General features: G+C 39.6%; 1 protein-coding gene across 1 annotated transcript in view; it reads right to left on the minus strand.

The window, feature by feature from the left end:
- Art8 (Arginine methyltransferase 8) overlaps window positions 1-21623 on the minus strand; it is a 142783-nt gene extending 121160 nt beyond the window's left edge. The window contains exon 1 of the mRNA XM_067136776.2: window positions 21416-21623. The gene's annotated coding sequence lies outside the window, so the exon portion shown is untranslated. The remainder of the gene's footprint in view (window positions 1-21415) is intronic.
- Between the last annotated feature and the right edge of the window lie 5309 nt (window positions 21624-26932).

The following is a 26932-nucleotide window of genomic DNA, read 5'->3' on the forward strand; positions in this document are numbered from 1 at the left end:
ATAATTGACTACATCTACAGTTATCAGGAAAGCTGGAAACAACATATACAAAGGATGGAACCTGGTAGATTGCCAAAAGAGATTCTTAGATACCAACCCAGAGGAAAAAGACCTGTAGGATGTCCGATGAAGAGATGGAGGGAAAATGCAAGACTGTAATGGGACACATGGCCCATTACTTGGAAGGAAGATGATGATGAAGTACAGTAAAACCTGCCATAACAGACACCTCTCACTGGCAGACACCCCTCCTTAGCGGACGATTTTCTAGGTTCATAATTAAATCCCATGTTGTGTATGAGTAATTTGTCCCTCTTATACCCTCTATTATGGATACGGACACACCATAGCCACTAGAAACTCCAATCAAACATGGCTCCGAGGAAGTTTTTAACTCTAAAAGAAAAAGTAGGCATAATAGACTATCATAAACGTGGGAAGTGTGATGTGCGTGTGGAAAGACACAGGCAGCTGAAATTGTGAAAAATCAAGAGGAACTAGTGACAGAATGGCATTTAAATGGCAACAAACAGTGCATTAAACTGTTTCAACGTGGTAGTGGAGTTCTCATTGACAAGGCAATGCTAGAGTGGTTCGGTAAAATAAGAAGTCAGAACATCCATGTCAGGACCAATGATTCAAGCAAAAGTGTTACAATTTGCAGTAGAATTAGGTATTGGAGTTTTTTTTATATTTTTTTATTTGCTTTACGTCGCACCAACACAGATAGGCCTTATGGCGACGATGGGACAGGAAAGGGCTAGGAGTCGGAAGGAAGCGGCTGTGGCCTTAATTTAAGGTACAGCCCCAGCATTTGCCTGGTGTGAAAATGGGAAACCACAGAAAACAATCTTCAGGGCTGCCGACAGTGGTGTTCGAACACACTATCTCCCGAATACTGGATACCGGCCGCACTTAAGCGACTGCAGCTATCAAGCTCAGTTTTTGGAGATTTCAAAGCCTTGAACGGTTGGCTAGAGAGATTCAGAAAGCTACATGGTATTAACTTCAGAGCAATTTGCAGAGAATCATCCAGAGTTAATATGGAGATTGTTCAAAACTTGCAAGAAAAAGATACCTTCAATCATAGACGGGTATTCTCCGGAAAATATTTTGAATGCAGATGAAACTTGATTATTTTCTCGTGCTTTACCCAACAAAACTTTGTATTTCAAACGAAATTATTGTACTAGTGGAAAAGTTGCAAAAGAAAGTCTTATGGTCTTGTTATGTGCAAGTATAAGTGGAAAACGGGAGAAGCCCTTTTGTGATAGGTAAAGCTGCAAAAACCAAGTAGTTTTAAGAATATGGACGTTAAGAAGTTTGGCATTGCATGGAAAGCTAATAGGAAAGCATGGATGACCAGAGAAATAATGACACAGTGGCTAGGACAACTGGGCAGAAAAATGATATGCCAGGAGCGAAAAGTGTTATTATTCATCGATAATGCAGCATCACATCTGGATACAATTAGGTTGCAAAATATGAAGATTGTATTTTTCCCACCAAATGTAACATCAGTTTCTCAGCCACTTCACAAATGAGTGATACAGAACTTCAAGGTTATGTACAGACAGTTGGTAATGAAGCACACACTATCAGAAATTAACAGGAATGAAGTAACCCTTCAAACACTGATAAAGGGAATAAATGTTCTCCAAGCAATTTCGTGGATAACCAATGCATGGAAAAATGTTACAGCTTCAATAATTCGTAACTGCTTTCTGAAAGCTGGGTTTCCTGTTAGTGGTGGACATCCCAAAATAAAACCTGATATTTCTGAAAGCATGGAAATAACATAACAATGAATGCAGCAGGTTACAGGGTAGAAGTGAACACTTATATCAAAATTCACTCAGATATTCCAACAGAGTTTGAGAGTGGAGACACGAAAACTGTTCTTCAGTCAATCCAAGGGAAGGAGGACAAAAATGAAGATTCTGACGAAGGCGGCAGTGAAGATGATTCTAATAACGACTTTGATGAAAATATGGTGCTGCCAATAACCTCGTACAGTGAAGCTCTCTACTTTGTTAAGCGATTGAAAGAATCCTATTATAAATAGAACGATGAAAAAGGTGTAAATTTGACACAGGATTTAATTGCACTTAGTGAAAGCTGCTAATACGAAGTGAACAAAACAAACGAACATTAAGGATTTTTATAATAATAATAATGTTATTGGCTTTACGTCCTAACTATATTACAGTTTTTGGAGATGCCGATGTGCCAGAATTTAGTCCCACAGGAGTTCTTTAATTTGCCAGTAAATCTACCGACCTGAGGCCGACGTTATTTGAGTACCTTCAAATACCACCAGACTGAGCCAAGAATGAACCTGCCAAGTTTAAGGATTTTTTCAAGTGCTAATGTTTTACTAGAGATTGCTACATGTACATATTGATTTTAAGTTTCAAAAATTCATATGTTGTCCTTAATTTTAACATAAAAACCAAAACCAAACCAAACCAAACCCTATGGCACTAAAGCCCTTGAAGGGCCTTGGCCTACCAAGCGACCGCTGCTCAGCCCGAAGGCCTGCAGATTACGAGGTGTCGTGTGGTCAGCACGACGATTCCTCTCGGCCGTTATTCTTGGCTTTCTAGACCGGGGCCGCCGGTGAATGGTAATTGTGTACAGTATGCTCAATAGAGGTTTCCATAGAAATGTTTTTGTCTCTTTGATACATCACAGCTGCAGAAGTGCATCTAAAAGTTTCTCATGTGAGTAGAGTACAGTATAGTATAGTATGGTATATTGTACAATACTATATACAATTATTTGCGAGATATTTTAATGCATACAAATACATTGTGTTGCAACTTATGTTTAATGATAACAGTTTCATACCCTCTATCGGGCAGATACCCCTTCATAACGAATAATTTATTCGGTCCCGAAGGTGTCTGTTATAGAGAGGTTTTACTGTACTTTCCTGGAATGATGAATGTTAAGAATCTCTTGTTGACTCTCAACTCCAGCAATATAAAAGTAAACAAGAATTCATGTGAATTTAAACCTTAAGGCCTGCTCACACCTATCGGAAGGGAGACACGGTGCAGAGGCGGGAAAATGACTGTGTAATTAGATGTAGTGGCCCATACTTGCACCTACTGGAGGGGGAATGTGTCACATCGAAGAAGAAGTTGCTTGGCAAGAATACTTCTTCCGCTCCTCCCACCGGAATTCAACTTAGGTAACATTCATAAAATATTTGAGTATTTCCATAACTGCGTTGTGTCCATGTGGTACATGGTATTTGCTTCCTCTACAAACGTTCACAATGCTGAGAGACATTTGAACTGAGCTGTGCTACAGAATGGATTGCAAAAACGTACTCATTTAGTTGAAAAGTACATTCCCTATGACAAATGTCATTTGTTATATAGCAATACCATTGCAAGAGATAATGCGTGGGATGAGATCAGCAAGGAACTGGGAAATGCAACACGTAAACCTTAATTTAACACAACAGAATGTCATATATTAAACAGTCGGTCGTGTAGCTTATGCAATTATTTTAGAGAAGGTAATAGATTATTATTTATAATAATGCATACTTTAGAATACAATGGAAATTAAACAGTTCTCAGATCACTGTTAAGCTCTGTTCTTCAGAAATGTTATTTGTATACTACATATTATGATATGCAATATATATGACATTTTTCTATTACTAATGTTACGGGGATACCCGTGGAATGCAGAGGTGAAAGAAGGTGCGGGCTGGAATGGGTCTATCCACAAAGGCGAGATATTAATTAAAATTTCATTAAAGGTTATATTTTCGAAAATAGCAAAACTTAACAATTTTTACATAGAATTTGAAAATTTAACAAGTAAAACAAGTCAACAAGTAACCAACACTCAGGTACAAGACCAGGAAAAGCCAAGATTTAGAGACAATTTAACAAGCTGGGCTTCAAGCCCCAAGACATTCCCTGAGCTCTCAGCTCACAAGCACATATTACCAAAGGGCAGAAATCCCCTAATTACATGGAGCACTTGCTCCCACCTAGCAATGTCAAGCCTCCTAGAGGCACATTTTCAACACATACAAGAGCTGACCCGCTCTCAGTTTTCCAAGCCTATTAAAGGCATACCATACCTTACAATCACTTGGCATCAAGGCACAAATTACACCACTGAAACGGGGGTATCTTGTACCCAATCTACTGGGCCTTAGCAGAAAAAGAATAGGTTAAGTAAATGGCCGAAAATATAAAATGAATGGAGGCGTATACTTGCACTCCTGAATGAAACTTCTTAAAACCTAAGAGGCCCAAGGCTGATGGAACAGGGGCTATTCCCAAACTATGGAGGTGACTCGTATACAGAATAAATTTAACACATTAAGGAAGAGTAGAAAATCGGTTACGAAAACGTAGTTACCTCACATCAAAATGAAGGGGAGCTCGAGAGGGTAAAGCACTTTCTATCCCCGATTTACAGTTAAAGATATATGAAGTTTTACAAAAGCGACGACAAATTACATGGTTTGAAGACAGGTTACATAGTAAAGGTTTCAGACCTTTCCCGCGGGTTAAACTGCTGAGCTAGCAAGAAATAAAGATGTTAACCGGCCATTACCTTATTGAAGAACTGTTGCCTGAAGGAAGAGGCGCTTCCCGCCTCGTGCTACACGTCCATACACTAAATTAAATGTTGATGATGTGGCCGAGAGACAAGAAAATCACCAGTTTTTATACCCTCGAGGAAAATTCGAGACCTTCCATGAATAAAACAGCCACACCCACAGGCTTTTATTGGCTAGCTAAAAGTTACACATCAAAATCAAAGAAGAAAGACACGATTGGTCAAAAATAATTGATTGGCTAACTTCAAAACTGGTCGAAAGAAAAGATTAATATTGCCAACCCACAATGAAAGAACGAAATTTAGTAATAAGAAAACTTATGAACACAAAATTTCTTCAAAAAAAGGTTCCTTCACTTCGCACCAGGGTGCATGATCATGGTTTTTTTGTAGAGACATCTATAAGAGAATGTCCACACTTCTTGATCAATGGAAAACAAAACAAGTTGAAATCCACACAGTATTGACAACTTCGTAATCACAAAATTTATCTTCTGAGAAACTTATGAGTTGATCCAGTTTTTAAAGTTTAGGGTTTCTCCTGTAGAGGAGGATTTATAGGCGCAAAATTTAAAACTGCATCGTAGGGGTGTACCGCCCGGTACAACTAATATTGCTATGGACTACATTATACTATACTTGTTCTACATTCTGTCGTAACCACATTCTGACAAGACGGAAATAATGTCAATCAATTAACTGGCTTGCGTCTATAGTTTAGAACGTTTTCTTGTCATTCATCTGGGACTATGGCATTGAACATACATACATCTTCATTCCCGACCTCACAGTGTAGGAGTAGCATGACTGCCTCTTACCCTGAGGTGCTGGGTTTGATTCCCGGCCAGGTCAGGGCTGGTTTGAGGTCCACTCAGTCTACATGATTACAACTGAGGAGCTATCTGACGGTGAGATGGCGGCCCTGGTCTAGAAAGCCAAGAATAATGACCGAGAGGATCCGTCATGCTGACCACATGACACCTCGTAATCTGCAGGCCTTCGGACTGAGTAACGGTCGGTTGGTAGGCCAAGCGGGGCTCTTGCACCATGGGGTTTGGTTTGGTTTACATCTTCATTATAGACTGTTATGACTGTCAGCATTCAGTCTGCATGCCTCTGTGAATTTACTAAACGTTGCCACAATCCTCTATTTGCAACTACTGCTGTGGCTTCGGTTAGTTCTATAACTCATCTTTAAATGGTTAGAAACCGAGTCTAAACATTAACGTGTTGGTCTCCTTCTACTCCTCGTACCCTCCAAAACAGAGTCCATTATTCTCCTCCTCCATTCGCATTACATGACCCTACCACCAAAGCTGGTTTATGTTTACAGCTTCATCCATTGAGTTCATTCCTAACTTAACCTTTATCTCCTCATTCTGAGTACCCTCCCGCCACTGTTCGCACCTATTTGTATCAGCAATAATTCTCGCTTTCATGTCTGTTACTTCTAACTTGTATGTATGTTGGATATTCAGCCCGAAGGCTGGTTTTGATCCTTCACATATCCGCCAAGGGTTGTCATAATAGCCTAGGCGTCACTGAAGAGGCGTACTAGGGAAATGAGGATTGAGGTAGTTTCCTGTTGCTTTCCTCACTGACCAGAAGTTGCTAACTTCTAACTTATGAATACGCTACCCTGAGTCCACCCAGCTTTCACTCCCATACAGCAAAGTTGGTCTGAAAACCAACCGATATATAGTTTCGTCTGGGAGCTGACTTCCTTCTTACGGGATACTGTTGATCGCAACTAAGAGCTCACTGCATTAGCTTTACTGCACCTGATTCAATCTCTCTCACAATACGACCATCCCGGGAGAACACACATCCTAAATACTTGAAATTATCTACCTGTTCCAGCTTTGTATCCCCAATCTGACATTCAATTCTCTTGGATTTCTTACCTACTGACACCAATTTTGTCTTGGAAGTTTTCATACCATACTCACCGCACTTATTTTCCAGTTCCAAGATATTAGACTGCAGACTTTTGACACAATCTGTCATTAAGATCAAGTTGTCAGTGTAGGCCAGCCTGCTTACTACATTTCCACCTAACTGAATCCCTCCCTGCCACTTTATACTTTCCAGCAGATGATCCATGTAAACTATGAACAACACAGGTGAAATATTACAGCCTTCTCTAACCCTGTAAGTACCTTGAACCAAGAACTCATTCTACCATCAATTCTCACTGCAGCCCAATTGTCAACATAAATGCCTTTGACTGATTTTAATAATCTACTCTTAATCTCGTAGTCCCCCAGTATGGCGAACATCTTTTCCCTCTATACTCAGTCATATGCTTTCTCTAGATCTATGAAACATAAATATAACTGTCTATTCCTCTTGTAGCATTTTTCAATTACCTGGCGCACAAAAGCACGGGTACATGAGTGATACCACTCCAAAAAATAAATGAACGTCACCCGTCAATCAAAATAACCAATCTACCAGATTATGTCAGATACAGTTAAGCATTTTGTACATATTAGTTCGTATTTAATTTCATATAGTGATTATAATATTTTATTTACTTATAAAAATATGAGCATTTAAAAAATGCAATGTTTAAGCTACCTGCAAAACAAAAATGAACTATTTTCATTTGATTGTTGTTGGCAATATGGCTAGTATAGTGGTGTCATATATAACTAGCTTGGCTACCATATTGAAGTGTTGCCATTTTGTCTGTCATCCCTAGCACGTGGTCAGGTGTGATTTGCACGTTTATCAAAGTGGCACCAGGTGCCTTTCTGGGTTTCAAACGATTGAGAGCTGTACTGAATTAACAATTCTACATTGTATACAGAATTCTAGGTGAAATACTACACACGTAAGTAAGATTTAATTAGTTTGCCTTGCTCTTAGTGTTACCCAAGACACATCCCCAGACGTTGCTTTGCCTGTTAAAGTCGCCAATTACAATGTGGACTGCTTGATTGTCGAAATTCCTTGGTTTTTGGAAATGGAATGCAGAATTTAGTGGTTTATATATTGCAGAAACAGTGCAATGATTTAACTCAACTGCAAGGAGATCTACATCAGCACAGTCAGATATATCAGTGAATAGGACCGCTATATCAGGTTTGACAAATATTGCACTTCCATGCTGTTGACTTGGTCTCTCTACCACTAAGCACATGCCAGAAATACTTTGCCTGTTCTGATTATTGTATCTATGGGTTTCTTGCACACAAAGGACAACTTCTGGAATGGAAGAATTAGCAGATAGATATGTGCACTTTCTACCGGTTCCACAGAGCACCGTCAGTCACAGTCTGTTTAATCAATCTTAACTGAACAATTTATTCTGTGGCTGTACACGTGGAGGTTATATGAACATGAGAATGAAGATGGAGAGGCCGTGCTGGAATGGGCTGAGACGCACCAAATACTACTGTTACACGATGCTAAACTACCTCCTTCTTTTAACTGCGGATGTTGGCAACGAGGTTATAACCCTGATCTAATCTTTGTTAACAAAGGAATTGCTCAGCAGTGCATAAACAACATCGGCATCCCTATACCACACACACAGTACAGGCCCATCATGTGTCGGGTATTTGTTGAGGTATGTTCCATGAGCATACATTTCCGCAGGCGATATAATTTTAAGAAAGCAGCCTAGAACAAGTTCACTGCTTATCTGGAAGATGCTGTATCTGATATTGGTATTTCTATGACTACGACCTGTTTGTAGATATGGTGAACAAGAGCTCCAGACAGTCAATTCCCAGAGGTTGTCGAATGAATTATGTTCCTGGCCTCAATTAAAATTCCTCAGCTCTACTGGCTGAATACATTGTAGTGTTGGCTACTGAATACATGATTCGAAGCAGTGTATTGATTCATTCAAGTGTCCGAGTGAATCGATTCACAGGAACGGCGAGCTCACGGCACACGATTCAGCTTACTCCCAGCCTTTTGCCTTCAAAACCCAAAACACGAACCGAAATATTTTCTTCAACCACAATAAAGTTAATATAAATAGTAATCAACATCAAGGATCTGGAATATATAGGCTTGCGTGTGCGAAATCCAATTTTTCGTATGTTGGCCAAACTGGCCGAAGCTTTATGATAAGATATCTCGAACATGTAAATTCAGCCAAACACAAGAAACATTCTACAATGGAAGCACACATGCTAGAAACTGGACACAGTTTTACAACTATTGAACCGGGATTTAAGAATTTTAAGAAGAGTAGAAAAAGGAAAACAAATGATGGAATTAGAAAACATATACATTTATTTAGATCAGCAATACAACAAAAATAAAAACCTAAATGATGAAATTGAAATAAAGAACCCCATCTTAGTACAATTACCGGAGCTAATACAAATGCCTAAATCTAATATAAATAAATTCTATAAACAATTTAATCCGACAGAAGTTAATGGCTTATTAATGAAAACAAACTCAACTCCTTCCCTTACTTCTCCTAGGCAGTCCCCTCCACAATCCATTGCAGCCACCAATGCACCGCCTACCTTCACTTCCCCTTCCCACTCCCCGCCAAAACGTAAACTCATCCACACTCATTCATATAATACAAGGAGTGCAAATAGAACAACAAGTAGTTCTCAAGAGGCTAGGAGTAACACTAGACAATTACGCAGCAGAAAGAAAAGTAAGTAACAATTTTTTCGATAAGAAGTTTATACAGAATTATAATCAAAACCATAAACATATATTTTTTTATCTTTCAATACAGATATACCAACAAGCCCAATTTGGAATATACGAGAACAATTCAAATTCTACATCACATTAGAAAGTGTTTATTCACCAACAAGTTTGTTCATGAACAATATTTTCGTATTGACAACATAAAATTAATGCCAATACATTTTGTACAAATGTTACTCCAGCAACATCGAGAACAAGTTAAATGTTCATAACATAGGCAAGTATCAACTGTAGAAAATTGTTAATAATTTAACGAAGTTTCAACGACAATCATACAAGTCAAGTAACATTGAATCAGTACAATTAGCCAGATCTCAAAAGGTTTTCTAAAATAATTTTAAAGGATGTTCACCAGATGAGTTTCGTCAATAAAATGTTACGATAGATTTTCGACAAATATGTTTTAACTTAAAGACATAATTTTATTGTTATATGACTTGTAAAATATTATAAGATTTGTCAATCAGGTTTACAAGCATAATCTTAATCCAATAGAACAGATTCATGATCTTATATAACCTTAAGTAAATAATAACTGGCTGATGATACTCACGAAAAAGGAGCGAAACATGTACCATATCAACAACTTAATAAATATGTAAGTTTTTATTACGTTTTTATTGTATTGAATAGGTGGTAATTAACAAAATTATAAGAATTTGTATCACTGGACACTGAAAGAATCGAATGCTATAATGGACTCTCGAGCTCAGCTCATTTGAAAATAATACCCATTTGCATTCACTGTCCTCTTCTTACAGGAAGGTTTAAATAATAGATGGATTTATTTGCAGTGTTAAAAAGGTAGTCAAAACATAATTCTGAAGTAGCTAGTAAGTAGGTAGGCTATTAGGTTATACTATTTATTAGTTTAATGAATCTTAGTATTATAACTTAGTTGACATTTGACAATTAAACTTGACTCTAGCCTGCCCTATGTCTATGAGTCATGCTCATGACCACTCAAAAGTACCCGTTTTATATTGGGAAGAACAGCTCAGTATTCTCTCAGTTCATATGTCACATTGTTGCACAAGACTTCAATCATATGTGGACAGATGCAATAACTTAACCAACAGTATGTTGAATCAGAAAACCAGCGGGCTACTGTACACCTCGGGTAGCCTATACAAAATATGACGATTTTAAAAAATCCCCAGCTGATAGAAAAATACATATTTTCAAAAATGACTGAGAGCGAGTTGTCGTGCGGTTAGTATCGCCTATCTATGCGCTTGCATTCGGGGGATGGTGGGTTCAAATCCCACCGTCTGCAGCCGTTAAGATGGTTTTCCATAGTTTCCCCATTTTCACACCAGGAAATGCTGGGACTGTACCTTAATTCAGGCCATGGCTCCTACCTTCCTAATCCTAACCTTTCCAACCTGCGTCACCGGAAACCTTCGATGTATTAGAGTAACTAGCATTTTTTTTCTAAGAAAGGAGTTCATAGTATGAAGACCAGATGGCAGCTACGAGCACTGAATGCTGTTGCTGCTGTCTTATCAGCACATACTACACAGATGCAGTAGGAGCGGTGACTAATGTGCCGTGAATCGGATCACTGTACTGATTCAGTAACGCGAACGGAATCGAATGAATCGATTCAGTAAAATGAATCGAATGTCCCATCTCTAATACATTGATCTATTCAAGATGAATCCCTTTGGCGGATAGACTGTTGAGAAAGGTCTAAAGCTGACAACAATGTTAGCAGAAGATAAACGAAATGATTGGATATCTACCCTTGACGAGCTGGACTCATCCAAAAGTAGTCAGAAAGCCAGGCGACTCTTAAAGAGGCTTAATAATGACTTCACAAACGCCCCTGTACACGTCAATTTGTCCCCAGATGCCACTGCTCATCAACTTTTGCTCAATGGAAAAATAGGGAGTATATGAATAAAAATAGAATGCCAGATGGACAAGGAGTCTATCGACCTCACTAATAATATCACCTTAGAGAAACTAGAGAAAGCCATAAAGAAATCCAAAAATGGCTAAGCTACAGGTCCAGATGATATGAGAGTGAAACAAATAAAACATTTTGGTTCCAGAGCAAGGAAGTGGGTTGTTGATTTCCTAAACAATTGCCTGCAGAGTAAACAGATACCTAAGGTGTGGATTAAGTCTTGAGTGATAGTTCTTTTGAAACCAGGTAAGGATCCATTAGTTCCTAAGAGCTACAGGCAAATATCATTACTTTGTCACCTTTATAAGATATTTGAGAGGATCCTACTTGAGCACCTCACATCTACAGTACATCAACATCTTATTGCAGAACAGGCGGGCTTTAGATCCAGAAGGAACTGGACATCACAGGTGCTCAATTTAACTCAGCACATAGAGGATGGGTTTGAAAGACGTAAAATCACAGGAGTGATATTCGTGGACATTACAGTAGCATATGACACAGTGCATCACAGAACTTTGTTCACCAAGCTATACAACTTCACCACAGTCTATGGTTTCACGAAGATTTTTGAAACTCTCCTGCAGAACCGCTGGTTCTTTATTGAGTTTCAAGGAAATTACAGTAGGTGGAGGGATCAACGGAATGGACCTCCCCAGGGCAGTGTCCTCTCGCCAATCCTCTTCAACATCTACACAAATGACCAGCCAAGGCCTTCCTATACAAGAAGCTTCATTTATGCCGATGACCTGGCTTTAGCTGTCCAGTGCGACTATTTTCAAACCACTGACATGCAGCTCTCAAATGCACTTTAGGAACTTTCAGTGTACTATCAGAAGAACCTGCTTCTGAAAAACCCGGCTAAGACCCAGGTGTGTGCATTTCATCTTCCAAATTGAGAAGCTACTAGGCAGCTGTGCATGTTGTGGGAGGGTAAGCAACTGGAGCATTGTTTTACACCAAGGTACCTCGGTGTCACCTTAGATCGGACCTTAACATACAAGAAACACTGTGTTAACTCTGTACAGAAAGTCACAGCCCGAAATAACATCCTCCGTAAACTTAGCTCAAGCAAATGGGGAGCCCATCCAACTGTGTTAAAAACCTCAGCTCTTGCTCTCAGTTTCTCTGCGGCTGAGTATGAATGTCCTGTCTGGTTCAGCTCAGCCCATACAAAGCAGGTGGATTCAGCCCTTAATAAAACATGCAGAATAGTTACTGGGAGTCTAAAACCTACTCTCACTTGTCGTGAACTTACAAGGTAGGTATTTCACAACAGTAGTTGCGCGATCAGGGAAACAAATTAAATAAATCAGTACTAATTTTCCCAAAAGAAGATTGTGGCAAGGCGTGGAAACAGCTAGGCTAAACAGAGGTCAAGTAGATAGAAAGAGAAATAATGCTTACTGACTAAAATCATAATTCACTTTCAAATTACACCAAACTTTATTGAGAGAAGGTTAAATAGTAGTAACTAAATTTCAAATTCAGTCAGGCATAAAAAGGATAAAATTAATAAATTGTAATTAAAAATTAAGCTCAAATCCAGAGAGGAAAAATTAAAAGAAATTAAATTAATAAATTGTAATTAAAGATAAAGCTCAAATTCAATGAAGTAAAATTAAAAGGAATTAAATTAACTATTCGACCTTCAGGTTCTTTAAAATTAAAAAAACATGGAAACCAATTTAAAGGAAAAATAATCTGAGCTCACAAAGCAGTACTTTCAAGAAATCTTCAGAGAGGGTAAACTAGGAATCTAAGAATGGGGTACTTAATTGATCACTTTTTCCAAACCAGGTTTTCACACAATAGTATATTTCAGAGTGAAAAATGTTTCTTCGAAACCACTTCAACTGCACAACGGAGCAGTAACATGTGAAATCCACGATAGATACAACACAAACAAACTTTAGGAAGGAGAAAACAGATCAAATATTTAAGTGATCCACAGTTAGAACTAGTCGCCGAGGACCAAAATGATCAACAATTAAATATTAGTAATTCACAACAGCAAAGCATACGGAGTAATAGAGGTGCATTACAGGATCACATCTCATCCCAAGCGCGGAATTCAACAATTTCCCTCGAACCGCCCGTCAGCTGTCTGCACATAACAAAGGACAGAGACAGCAAATGTCAAAATAACACGGGCAACGCCCACACACATGCAAACACTACTGTCATGGCGACGGGATCACATGACGAAGGCCCACAAAATGGCTACCCACCCAGAAAGGAAAAAAAACACACAGCCAAATGGTGACAAGAAACAATTTCCAACTCTTAATCACTTCCCTGATGGGGATTTTCAGATTATAAGGAATTAACACGTTGAATAACCTTACAACCAGTTACACAAAGCCCCAAATAATAGATAATTAATTTACAATTTAAAAGATGTAGGTTACAGTCTATAATTGGTAACGGCAGAATACTTTTCTCGTGCACGAAGATGATTTGGACAGTAGAATATTATCCTTTTAAGTACTTCATTAAGCCAGACGAATTTAACCTGGATTTATCTGATTCCCTTCTCACATCCTTAGATTTCCTGGTAACAAAAGAGGATGCTTACTTACAGATTGTACTAAGGTCGTACAGAAAAAAAATTAAAGGAAATAGAACTGCGATAAGGGCATCGCCCCTTGGCGATGTGATCACCCAGGGTCAATTACAACCCACATCCTTTCTTCTTTCTTCTCTTAAAACCGGTCAAAATCCAACAGTAATCACAGAAGCAGCTCCGTCGTGTCTTCATTTTCCAAAACAACCACAGTCGCCTATTGTCGTGCGTGCAAGGAGTAAAGGTGAGTCTAGTTCCGTGGTTGCTCCTAGGTGGCAGTACAGTCTCCATAGCATGCCTATTGAATGCCGGCGCTACAGTGGCAGACAACGTAACTATTAGCTCGCAGCATAAGACACTCCTAGATCAATTTCCATGAGTCGAAATAATTATAAAATTTAGCTTTGATTAATGCCTTTGCTGGCGAGATGTAGTGTTTACAGTGCACTATGTCTTCTGGCATGGGCTATATCAAATTTGTTACTTTCATTGACCTGTCTCAGTCTCATCCTTGGCTTTGACAATATGAAAGTGACTGAGGTATGAGTGATGCTAGTAATACCATTCCTTATGCAGCCAGTCCCTGTTATGAATGGTGTGAAAATATCGCTCATAGGGTCGATTGATGCATGAATTTCAGTGGGCTTGGCAGACTGATATGAAATAGCAACGGTTGGCTCGGTGAGGAAAGCAACGGGAAACTACCTCACTCCTCATTTCCCTAGTACGCCTCTTCAGTGACGCCTAGGCTATTTATGACAGCTGTTGGCGGAGCTGCAGAGGATCAAACCAGCCTTCGGGCTGAATACCCAACATACAACAACATACATACAGCTTTGATTAAAAGGTAATTTGACAAGTGTATAGGTACACTACAATACGCATCCGAATTTCGTGACACACTGACAAACTTTACTGTTTGGCTGGTATTGCTCCTCCAGACATTCGACAAGAAGTGTTTGCAAGGCCAGAGAGGTCGAAGGTGGATCTCACAAACACCCACCCATTATTTGGACATCAACCTCCACCCAAAAGACTGAAGTCCAGGAAAAGTTTCCTCAATGTTTCCAAGGCTCTGGATAAACCAACAATGAACAGCACATTGTGATATGTGGATGGTGCCTTCTGAATACCCACAATGTGGTCATCATTTGGAATGGACAACTTGGAAGGCACTGAATCGTTTGAGGAGTGGAGTACATAAATCCAAGGATAACCTAAAAAGTGGGGTTATTTGAAATATCAGTCTGACATCTGCGATTGTGGAGAGCAACAAACTACCCAAAACCTTTATGACTGTCAGTCCTGCCCTATTCGTTGTACACTTTATGACTTGACTCAAGCCAGTGAACAGGGAATTATTGCTGCCCATTTCTGGGCAGACTCTGTGTGAAACATGTTTGTGACATAAGATGTACTTTGTTTTGTTTGTATATATCACCTTATTTTAAGTTTTTTCAACACTGACACAAAATAAACAAATAACCAAAAAAACATCACGAGGAGGTCGCCATATGTCGTTTCTCATGTAAAGTCTGAGTTTAGGAGTTTTCATTAGAATGGCAGGCCCCATTTCTTCCTGCCAGTCACAGTCAAGTTTGGAAGTTTAGATTATAACTAGCTGATGTACCCGTGCTTCGCTACGGAATTCTACATTGTATATAGAATTCTAGATTACGTAATGCACAGGTTGTGAGCAAGATTGTATTAAAATGCATAGCTCTTAGCATTAAATTAGAAACATGACGGGGAAGTCACCAAACGTCTTTTCTCATATGAAGACTGGGTCAGGGAATGTTCATTGCAAACTTAGCCCCGTTTGCCTACCATCAGTCACAATCAGTTTGGGGATTTTTCATTACAATGGCAGACACTCACTCTCCACCAGCCTTTTTACATCCTCAGAAAGATTCTCTTAGTGGTTTTCCCAACTGAAATGAACATAAGTAATTACAATGACCTCAGCAGGAATGGCAGGATTAAAAGCAATGCTTTCATATGAAATACTCAATCAAATGAAAGACCACACATTTTCTCACTTTTAACAAACAGTACTACGCTGCCGATCTAACAGTCCAAAGTTCCAGCACTGGAATGACCAAGCCGCAGACAGCTGTGATCTGTGAACACTCGCCTTTTTTCGGGGGGGGGGGGTCAAATAGTGGAGAGTCTCAGGGCAAGAAATATGCCCTTTTACTAATCTGCTTCCTAGAAGTACCTGATGAGTTGAAAAACCCCATTCACTACACTGGTGGCGGAATTCCCCTCCAAGCCAGAGGAGAAACCCCCTCTTCACTGCTAATTTAGAATAAAATGAATGTAGAATTTAATAAAAGTGAAGAGGAAGAAGTTTTTCTTAAGAAACGGTTCTTTTCAGGGTTGACATTTGAGTTATTTAGTGAATTGTGGTGCCAGAATTTGGAATAGGTTTAAATTGTAATTCTAGACCAGGTCATAACACTATACTACTACTACGTGAGCCTCTGCCGTAGTGTGCATACAGCTCATTCAAAACAGCGTGTCAGAGTAAGGATCGAATAGCTGGAATACTATGATGAACCAGTATGTTATGTACCTGCAGTATCAGAAAATGTATGAAGCAGAGGATTGGCATGCTAAAGAAGAAAGTTTTCTAACTCCCCAGCTATTTTCCACCAATATTCAGTCAGGCTGTTATACTCTGTACGCAGTAGTAATCCCATCTATCGGAGTTGAGCGGCACCATAAGAGACAAAAAACAACAACATCCGACCCTGAAATACCACTCTTACCATAGTCGTTACTGTAAAACTGAATAAAACATAAATAATCGGAAATTGTAGCCTCTATAATATTGTTATGTAGTACTTTTCAATAGCACCAACAACATAGGTACCGTTATTTAAAAATTAAATTTTATCTGCCTTCCCCTAAACTATCATTTCATGTGGGGCGAATACAGTAATTTTTTACTTTTTTTTTTTTTTTGCTAGTGGACGCCGTGGCCTTAATTAAGGTACAGCCCCAGCATTTGACTGGTGTGAAAATGGGACACCACGGAAAACCATCTTCAGGGCAGCCGACAGTGGGATTCGAACCGACTATCTCCCAGATGCAAGCTCACAGCCGCGCACCTCTAACCGCATGGCCAACTCGCCCGGTCCACAATTATTTATAGCCTAGACTGTAGTTTCTTATTCCCCGACTCAATATACCGATTTTCATTAAATTCTGTTAACCCATTTTCACATGGCTCGGCGTTGATATGGACTTAGCAACAAAAATACACGTTAATATCTATGTTATCAGAGCCGGTACAGTAAAAATGTATAAGACATAATTGATCGGAAATTTAATTCTATATAACTTTAGTTATATAGTATTTATCGATACGACGGCTAATAATATAAATACTTGAGAATTAAATTTTAGGCCTTCCCCTAAACTACCATTTCACTCAGCGTGAATAAAGTGATTTATTGTAGTGGCTCATCCCTCGACTTTACATACTGATTTTCATTAAATTCCACCCATTTTCTCGTGATGCGTGTACATACAGACAGATACACACACAGAAATTACGGAAAAGTAAAAAGTACATTTCCTTGTTACTATAGACGCGACCGATACAAAAATACTATTCTTTTCAAATTCTGAGCAATGTTCAGACAAAACTCTTATTTTATATATATATATATATATATATATATAGATGAAAGGTCCCCTTGTCTACTACCAGTCACAATCGATATTGGAAGTTTTCATTACAGAGGCAGGCCCCCTTCCTACATCCAGTCACACTCGACTTTGGAAGTTCCCACTATAATGGCAGTGCCCCTTACATACAGCCAGTCACAACTGAGTTGCGTAGTTGTCAATATAAATGCAGACCCCCTTGTCCACTGTGGCTCAAATTATTATGTTTAGGGTTTTTGTTGAAGTCACAATCCAGCTGGGAAGTTTTCCTTAAATACCGATTAAGGAGACTGAAACAGAGTAAGGTGTAATTTTCTTGACCCTCTCTTTCCACGATTCGGTAAGAGTAAAAATCTGAGGCAGAAGCCATTTTCTTAAGAGGGGATTTACAATTTGGATCAAGCTGGGGGATGCCAATGGAGTATCCATATTCTCCATGCCAGAACATAACACATTAAAGGATAACTGTAACACACATAGGCCTAACACTTTCATGAAGAAGTGAACAATTGAAGATCCTGTAGATTTTACACTCTTGCTGTGAGTGTTAAAAGAACTGAAGGATACAAGTGAAATGTAACACTTTTCCATGAAGATAATTGTTTGTCGAGATCATAAGCAGTGTGACATTCTTGAGCACTTTTGCTGCAAGCTTTGAAGTCAGTATACTTCTTGCCACGTTTTTCTATCGGCTGATGATGACATAAATATGGGTATAACTTTACATCCCGCAGCCCAACGTTTATAACATTATAAGGAAGTGAAAATAATGCAAATCTTACTTGGAATTCCTTTTAGAGGAGAGATGTGTTCATTGCGATGTCTAGGAACCTACCATCCCGCCCCCAGAAGTACATTTACTTTTATAACCTAATAAAGAGCAGCAGCCACCATCGTCCCTGGCTAAATTAGCTTCTTGCATTCTCATTGGTCAGGACACAAAGTCTTCACAGACCTACGTGTGGAGCCCTGCAAAGGCAGGGCTCACCCATTCCTTATTTATCTATCTATTCTCATTGGTCAACGTGAACGGAATGTGACGTCATTGCCATCAACGCTGATAAATACATTGCGTTACCAACCCCAGTTGAATAAAAGCACAAACAAAAAACACCATGTAAAATAACAATGCGGCTTGTAACCGTCCAGATCCTATCCTAACCGTCCACACAGCAAGAACCAGTCCAGACCAAACTTGTTTCCACACGAAACTAGGAGCCTAGGGCTGCTACACGGCTTCTAAACATCCAGACCAATGGTCTTGTCCACGGCAAGAATCCTAACCGTCCAGACCAATCGTGTTTCCACACAAAACTAGGAGCCTACGGCCGCTTTGCGGCTTCTAACCATCCACACCAATGGTCTTGTCCACGGCAAAAATCCTAACCGTCCAGACCAATCTTCTTGTCCACGGCGAGAATCTTTTTCCTTTTTTTTTTTTTTTTTTTTGCATCGCACCGACACAGATAGGTCTTATGCCAACGATGGGATAGGAAAGGGCTAGGAGTGGGAAGGAAGCGACCGTGGCCTTAATTAAGGTACAGCCCCAGCATTTGCCTGGTGTGAAAATGGGAAAACACGGAAAACCATTTTCAGGGCTGCCGACAGTGGGGTTCGAACCTACTATCTCCCGAATACTGAATACTGGCCGCACTTAAGCGACTGCAGCTATCGAGCTCGGTACAGCGAGAATCCTAACTGTCCAGACCAATAGTCTTGTCCACGGCAAGAATCCTAACCTTCCAGACCAATTGTGTTTCCTCACGAAACTAGGGGCCTACGGCCGCTTCATGGCTTCTAACTGTCCAGACCAATGGTCTTGTCCAGATCCTATCCTAACTGTCCACACGGCAAGAACCAGTCCAGACCAATCGTGTAACAATAATCACCACCACCAGCTATCGAAGCACCTCACTCATTAGTTCCTCAGTACAAACGTTGGTGGCTCTGAGCACTGTTTCACACCATCCTCTCTGAGAAGGCCGCGAGCATATAAACAAATGACATTCATTCCGCGCGCAGCTGAATGTAGCGAGTACTGGGCTGCGAGAAGTAAAGTAATGATTAAATATGTCTCGAAACCGGTCCCAAACCAAATTAAACATGTTGTGAAATAAGTTTGTGCAACGGTTTATCATTGTATTGAATAGCTGGAACTCCTCTCTTTTTAACATTGTGATTCTCAGTTCAATACGGATCAATTATGAAGTTTTTAACTTTAAATAATATCTGATAGCTGCTGAAAACTTATACGATTACACACACACACACACATATATATATATATATATATATATACACACAGGGTGAAGCGAATTTCGCGCACTCGGGCGTCGCAGCGCGGCTCCTCACATGCCAGCAATAAAAAAAATGTCTCTCACAAAAGTTCGTCCTGCGATTATATCCGGCAGAAAAAGAACGTTGAAGAGTGGCAATCTGGCAACACTGTAACCACATGTAAGGTAAGTATCTCTGTCAGCACATACTTCTCGTGATGTACAGTTGGTGCAGTGGATAGATTTATGGGTTGGCATGCAGGAGCTAAAGTTTTTTATTTGCTAATTTCCATCGGACATTACATACTGTAATATAGTAAGACACCGTTTCTTAGGCCAGATGTATCCTACATTTACAAAATTTAGTAACGCCGAACACGTAAGGCACCTAGTAGATGAAATGATGCGAATAAATTCACACCCACGACGTGGAAAGGGCGTCTTTCAAAGCTGACCAATGAAAACGAATGATCGTGCCTTTCTAGGATCGTAGTATGTAAGTGCAAATGGTTCCTAGAGGACCCGCTGCAATCGCTCTTGACAATTAAGATGCCAGATACCATGCCACCTGGACTACATTTACGAAATAAAAAACATACGCCTCAAACCAGGATCAACCCCTCGACCTCCTGCATGCTAACCCAAAACTCTATCCACTGCGCCAACTGTACAGCACGTCTCATATGTGCTCACAGAGGTAGTTACCCTACATGTGGTTACAGTGTTGCCAGATTGCCACTCTTCAACGTCCTTTTTCTCCCAGATATACTCGCAGGACGAACTTTTGTGAGAGACATTTTTTTTATTGCTGGCATGTGAGGAGTCGCGCTGCGACGCCCGAGTGCGCGGATTTCGCTTCACCCTGTATATATAACCCATACAGCCTACTTTTTAGTTTTCATTATTATATATGTTTACATGGCAGTATATATAAGTGAATGCCTCCCGGCTGATGTATGTGACAGCCCTCTGACGATCGGGACACCTAATTCTGATATGTATGTAGTCGAAGTGATCTATCATTCCACGGAAATTACCCCCATGTATACAATAAAATATATATCGGTTGCCGAGAATTGTATTTAAATTGACAGTTACCGGACTGTCCCTTTGCCATTCTCAAGAAACAAGTCTCTCGAAAAGCGAAACCTTATTTTAAGATTTCCCCCCCCCCCCCCCCCCCGTACATATCAAACGAATTGCTGCGATTTAGCAGCGGGCGACCCCCAGGGAGGCCGTCGGGACTACCTTTCTTCCCGGAATCGTCTTAACCCGATAATACAAATGACATGTTTCATGATACATAACCTCTGATTGTGATTCACTCCTCTCATTTTAGGTTAAACAGTGCTCCCGGCAGTGTTTAAACATGACCGGTTGAAGATCGGTTTTAGACAGTCTCTAAATGATAAGTAACGTCTTTGCAATGCGGCAGCCACACTTAGGCATTGTTTAACCGTAGACATCGACTAAATACCGTTTCTGCAATCGGTCCAACATATTCAAATGGCAATATTCAGGAGAGAGAGTATACAAAACTTGAACTACGAGTACTTAAAACTACCACTAACTTCATCTATAATGTATCATCCCACAGTGATATTCGAAGTAAAAATAATTTTATCACGCTACCACCAGAAGCAGTGAACCCGTCCAATCTGAGGTTAGGGTTATACAGAAAATACATGTTTCACTTACACTCAACCAACTATGAAAGGTCTCGTACAACGAAGATTATCTCGATCATAGGAAGAAATATAAAATCTTGTGCTTCTTTAAATTACTAGACACTCAATTATACAGAATACAATTAATCACATATTGCATATGGTGCTTGGTTCTTCTTCTTCTTCTCCTTGCCGCAGAAAGCAAAGTGTACAGTACTGTATATATTAGTGCTGGGAGAGGAGGCAGTCTTCTTCTTCTTGGTTTGTTGTTGGAAAACAAGCGTCTCGGTATAACACTGTGATAATACGACCTGGCCAATCAGAATGCATTCTTGAAAAGTATGGCCGCTGGTGGCCTCAGCCTTTTACGAAAGTGCTGCCATCTGGTATGATTCGTAGTAAATATGAAAATTGATTAGCAATTGTTTTTGCGTAAGTGGAGGGAAAAGTTGTTGTTTGAATTGTGTTTAACATGTGTCAATACGTTCGGGTGAATAATTTTTAATATTTGTTTGAATTGCGTCACATGGTCAATAAGTTAATTTGGATCATTTCTAGTGTGGTTAATACGTTCATTCGGATAATTTCTGCTATCTACACGATGCAAAATTAAAGAGACATAAATTACAAGTAGCCTACACAAGTTGCCATCTGAATCACTAAAGCGTGGGCGGCTTAATGGAACTGGATTTACTTGTAAATTTTGTAGCTGGGACACATCCAGCGAACGAGAGTTACGGGGACATATGAGCGTCATACAGTCAGCGAGAAGATTCAAAATTCATATAGACTGTCCTGGTAAGTGCTGACGATTTCCATATTAGTAGTTGAATAGGTTAGAGGTAATGGATTGGTATGTTCTTACTCAAAAAGCCTGTTTTTTTCATTTCAGTGGTGAATTGTCCGTATATCACTGCGAATCACCAAGAGTTGAGTCAGCATGTGTTGCATGACCACAGTGAATTAATTCTTGAAGGATGTTCTATCACAGAAATGTCTTCAGTAACATGAAAGGTGGGAAGAATGTTCAACCATTGTATCATAATAGTTATGCAACAGATCTTCATATTCGTATTTTTGTTCACTGTATCTAGTTAGGCAATCCGTATGGAGATAGTTGAATGCATAAATGTTCATTAAAGTTTATTAAGGGTAGGCCTATTCCATGAAATATCACAATCTGCTACAAGCTTTTCACAAAATGTATTTTCCTCGCATGTTCATTAAATACCAGTACCAATATTCTTTAAATCAGTATAATTTTCTGTTCCTATTAATAGCTCCATTAGGCCTAATGATGCTCGAAATGTACTCGCAACCAAAATTCATGCTTTCAGAAAGATTTTCCTTAATATTTTCAGTATTTATTTGAAATAAGTTATTTGCATGAGGGTGAAATCTCAGATTTCATTAAAATTGTTATACTGGCACTAACTACATTTTACCATTCTTTGAAATCTCAAGAAGGGTACCTATGGTTCTTGCTGAATTCGTTAAAGTATTATTTTAAGAAATTTTGTTAAGACTTATCTAGTTCTAGCAGTTACAGCATTATATCCATGGAAAGAATGTGCACAAAATTCCGAACATATTAATCCATGATGCAACCCTACATTTTAAATTATATGTCTGTTTTGAATACAGGATGATTACTTGTATGTTGGGTATTCAGCCCAAAGGCTGGTTTGATCCTCTCCAACTCTGCCAACAGCTGTCATAAATGGCCTAGGCGTCACTGAAAAGGCGTACTAGGGAAATGAGGAGTGAGGTAGTTTCCCGTTGCTTTCCTGACCGTGCCAGCCGTTGCTATTACATATCAGTCTGCCAAGCCCACTGAAATGCATGCACCAACCGACCCTATGAGTGATATTTTCACACCATTCATAACAGGGACTGGCTGCATAAACAATGGTATTACTAGCATCACCCATACCTCAGTCACTTTCATATTGTCAAAGCCAAGGATGAGACTGAGACAGGTCAATGAAAGTAACAATTTTGATATAGCCCATACCAGAAGACATAGTGCACTGTAAACACTACATCTCGCCAGCAAAGGCATGATGATTACTTTCCTCTGTGAAATACAATTGTTGCAAGGCTGAAGTGGCCGGAGTGAATTCTGATTTCCATTTCAGAATTAGCATAGGAAGACAGTGTGTTGATGTCACACCGATTGACCTAACGGAAACCTGCATTTTATGTAATATTTCATCATTATTTTCATTCTTAGATAAAGTAGTTATTTTTAATTTTCAGGAATAACTTAGAGATGGGAATGTTTGCATAGTAAGATTGAATACCTACTTTCCTTAATCTTGTCTATAATCTGTCCTTATTTTCTCCATTCCACAGTTCTTGACAAACTGGATGTTTAGGCTACATCTTCTATAATCTATTTTGTCCACAAATATGGTTCCTGTGACAGTTAAAGATCTGTTTTATCAACTTTTAGATTCAAAGAAAACATTGACAGCACCACCGATACCATTAAATCTTTGTCTTTCTGAAGTGCAAGAAAAGTGCTCATCTCTTTGCCAGAATCTGCGAGGTATTTACCTAAATTTATGAAATAATATTTGTTACATCCTCATGTAATTCATTAACTTTCTCTGAAAAAATTTATACTTTAATATCTTTTGAGGTAACTGCAAAGAAATTGTCATTGTTTAAGAAGCCTCTCTCGTGGTCAGTCGAGATTTCTTCTGAGGATGCAGAGCACAGTTTTCTGCGAAACGTTAAGAATTTCACCTTATTTTCTTGACACGGCATAAGTCCAAAAGCCTATACAGCATCATGTCTACTATGTTGTCATACAGTAAGCTTACTTGAAACTCTGGAAAAGGAAATTAAATAGCGACTGGTTTGTTCCAGATGTAAAGAATTGCATTTTGAAGAATAGAAGTATAGTTTTCCAGAAAATAATATATAACCACTACTTTTTTTTCCAAAGAAATAAACCTGTTGTTGGATCAAGTTGCACAAGTCTTGGTGAGTGGAGTCAATAGTAGCACTTGAAGAGTGATTTCTAGCCTCCATGGCTCAGGCGGCAGTGCGCCAGCCTCTCACCGCTGGATTCCGTGTTTCAAATCCCAGTCACTCCATGGGAGATTTGTGTTGGACAAAAAAGGGGGCAGGAGAGGTTTTCTCCAGGTACTTCGGTTTTCCCTGTCATCTTTTATTCCAGCAACACTCTCCAGTATCATTTCGTCTGTCAGTTATTAATCATTGCCCCAGAGAAGTGCAACAGGCTTCGGCAGCCGGCACAGGTCCTATCCTCACCACTAGATGGGGCTTCATGTGTTCCATTCCTGACCCGGTTGAATGACTGGAAACAGGCTGTGGATATTCATACTCGGGAGTGATTTCCAGTATTTTTTTTCTCAGTAATTCAGTGCTTGGATATACTGATCAGCTGTTCAGGCTGGGCTGGGCAGCTAGGGCAGTAGAGCACTGGCTTTCTGAGCTCAAGTTGGTATGTTCAGTCCTAGCCCAGTCCAGTGGTACTTGAATTTAATGGTGCTTTTTGAGGATCCAACTTAACAGACAGACCATAGTCAGAGGTATTTATCAAAATTATCTGAAGCTCACTTAAAATTCTCAAGTTCAAAGTTTATTTATAGAAGTATGCACGGAAATCACATTTTTATGTTGAGATAGTCATTTTTAAAATACAACAATGAACATTAGATCAGCCTGCCTGGTGGCCATGATCATTAAGGCGTTGAAGTCTAAACTGTCTGACACCGAGGTTAGCCAGTTCGAGTCCCGTTGGTAAAAAAAAAATTCACCATCAGAATGTTGGCTGGCAGGGTAGGGGAGGGGGTGGTATTCAATTTATAACCACTAGATTGCTTGTCAAAAGCCTGGATTAAATTCCAAACCTCTCTGCAATGCTCATATGGAGTGAGGGCATATGACGCTGTTGATAGTGATTTGTCCGTCGGACGGAGACGTTAAGCCTTGAGCAGACCTCTTGGTGCTATTCGACAGGAGTAGGCTACGTGCCGGCATGGGTTTCACCCTCTCCCTTCCTAGTATCATATATCACATCATTCATTTCATCTCATTAACTCCTCTGATGAGGTTGACGTCAGGAAGGGCATCCAGTCATAAACACCCGCCACGACAGATTCATCTCACCTCACCTCATACCCGACCCCGTACAGAAACGGGACAAGGGTTGGCCAAACAACAATAAACATTAGATCACCAAAACAGTACTCTACAAACAATGTCCAAACCTTGTTCCGTTTTATCTACGGGGTCGGGAATACGGTGAGATGAATCAGTCGTGGTGGGTTTTTATGACCGGATGCCCTTCCTGGCGTCAGCCTCATCAGAGGAGTTAATGAGATGAAATGAATGACGTGATATATGATAGTAGAAAGAGAGAGGGTGAAACCCTGTGCCAACATATAGCCTACTCCTGTCGAATAGCACCAAGGGGTCTGCTCAAGGCTTAACATCTCCAACCAACGGACGAATCACCATCAACAGCGTCATATGCCCTCACTCTATAAGAGCACTGCGGAGAGGTTTGGAATTTATTCCAGGATTTTGGCACGCAATCTAGTGATTAGAAATTGTATATCACCACCTTCTCTACCCTGGTGGCCAAAGATTCTGATGGCCAAAATGTTTTCGATCAGGGGGACTTGAACCGGCTAACCACGGTGTTAGACCATGCAGACTTCAACGCCTTAACAATTATGGCCACCAGACGGGAACGAGTACTCTACAAACAAGTTTAGTAATAAAAAAAAGTAAATGTCTAATTTGTTGTAGTTTGTGAGTTTTTATGGAATGACCCTTACCATAATACAAGTTGAGCTGTGCAATAAGTTTATTATTATCTTAATGTTAATAACTAGTAATTCAATTTTTCTATTCTTTTCAAGAATTTAAGGTATGGAAATCAAAGTAAAAAAGACACTCAATCCAGATATTTTCTAACTAGTCCACCAAGACATAAGAGGACATCGACAACTACCAAACCAAACCCCACGACACTACAGCCCTTGAAGGATCTACTTATTTCTGTCATCGCAGTGGATTGGTCAAAAGAAGAGGAAAGGGAATATGGCATATGAAATTTCAGGGTTCGTGTAAAATAAATAAATCGAGTGTGCATGTTATTTACAATAATGTACATTTTGGACATTGCAGAGGAGTTGGGCATATCCTGCTGTCAAAAGAAGAGAGAGAGAGAGAGAGCAGATTGCTGGCCAGTTGGCTCAGAATATTCCCTTTAACACTGTTCTGAAAAATATCACAGACAATTTAGATACTAAGCAGATTACCAGGCTACACCTTCTGCAAAGACATGACCTGAGTAATATTGTTTGTGATTTTAGATTAGATAGTGATAAACAGAGTCAGAAAGTGTGTGCACTGGGATGGATAGGTTAAAAGAACAAGGTAATGAGTATGTCCAATTTGGTAAATTACAAGGGATTTCCAACCCAGAATACGGATTGACAGAGAATGATTTTGTATTAATAATTATGACTGATATGCAGAAAGTAATGCTTGTGGAGTTTGGGAA

Source organism: Anabrus simplex, chromosome 1, assembly GCF_040414725.1.
Source record: "Anabrus simplex isolate iqAnaSimp1 chromosome 1, ASM4041472v1, whole genome shotgun sequence".
In the NCBI taxonomy this organism is placed as follows: domain Eukaryota; kingdom Metazoa; phylum Arthropoda; class Insecta; order Orthoptera; family Tettigoniidae; genus Anabrus; species Anabrus simplex.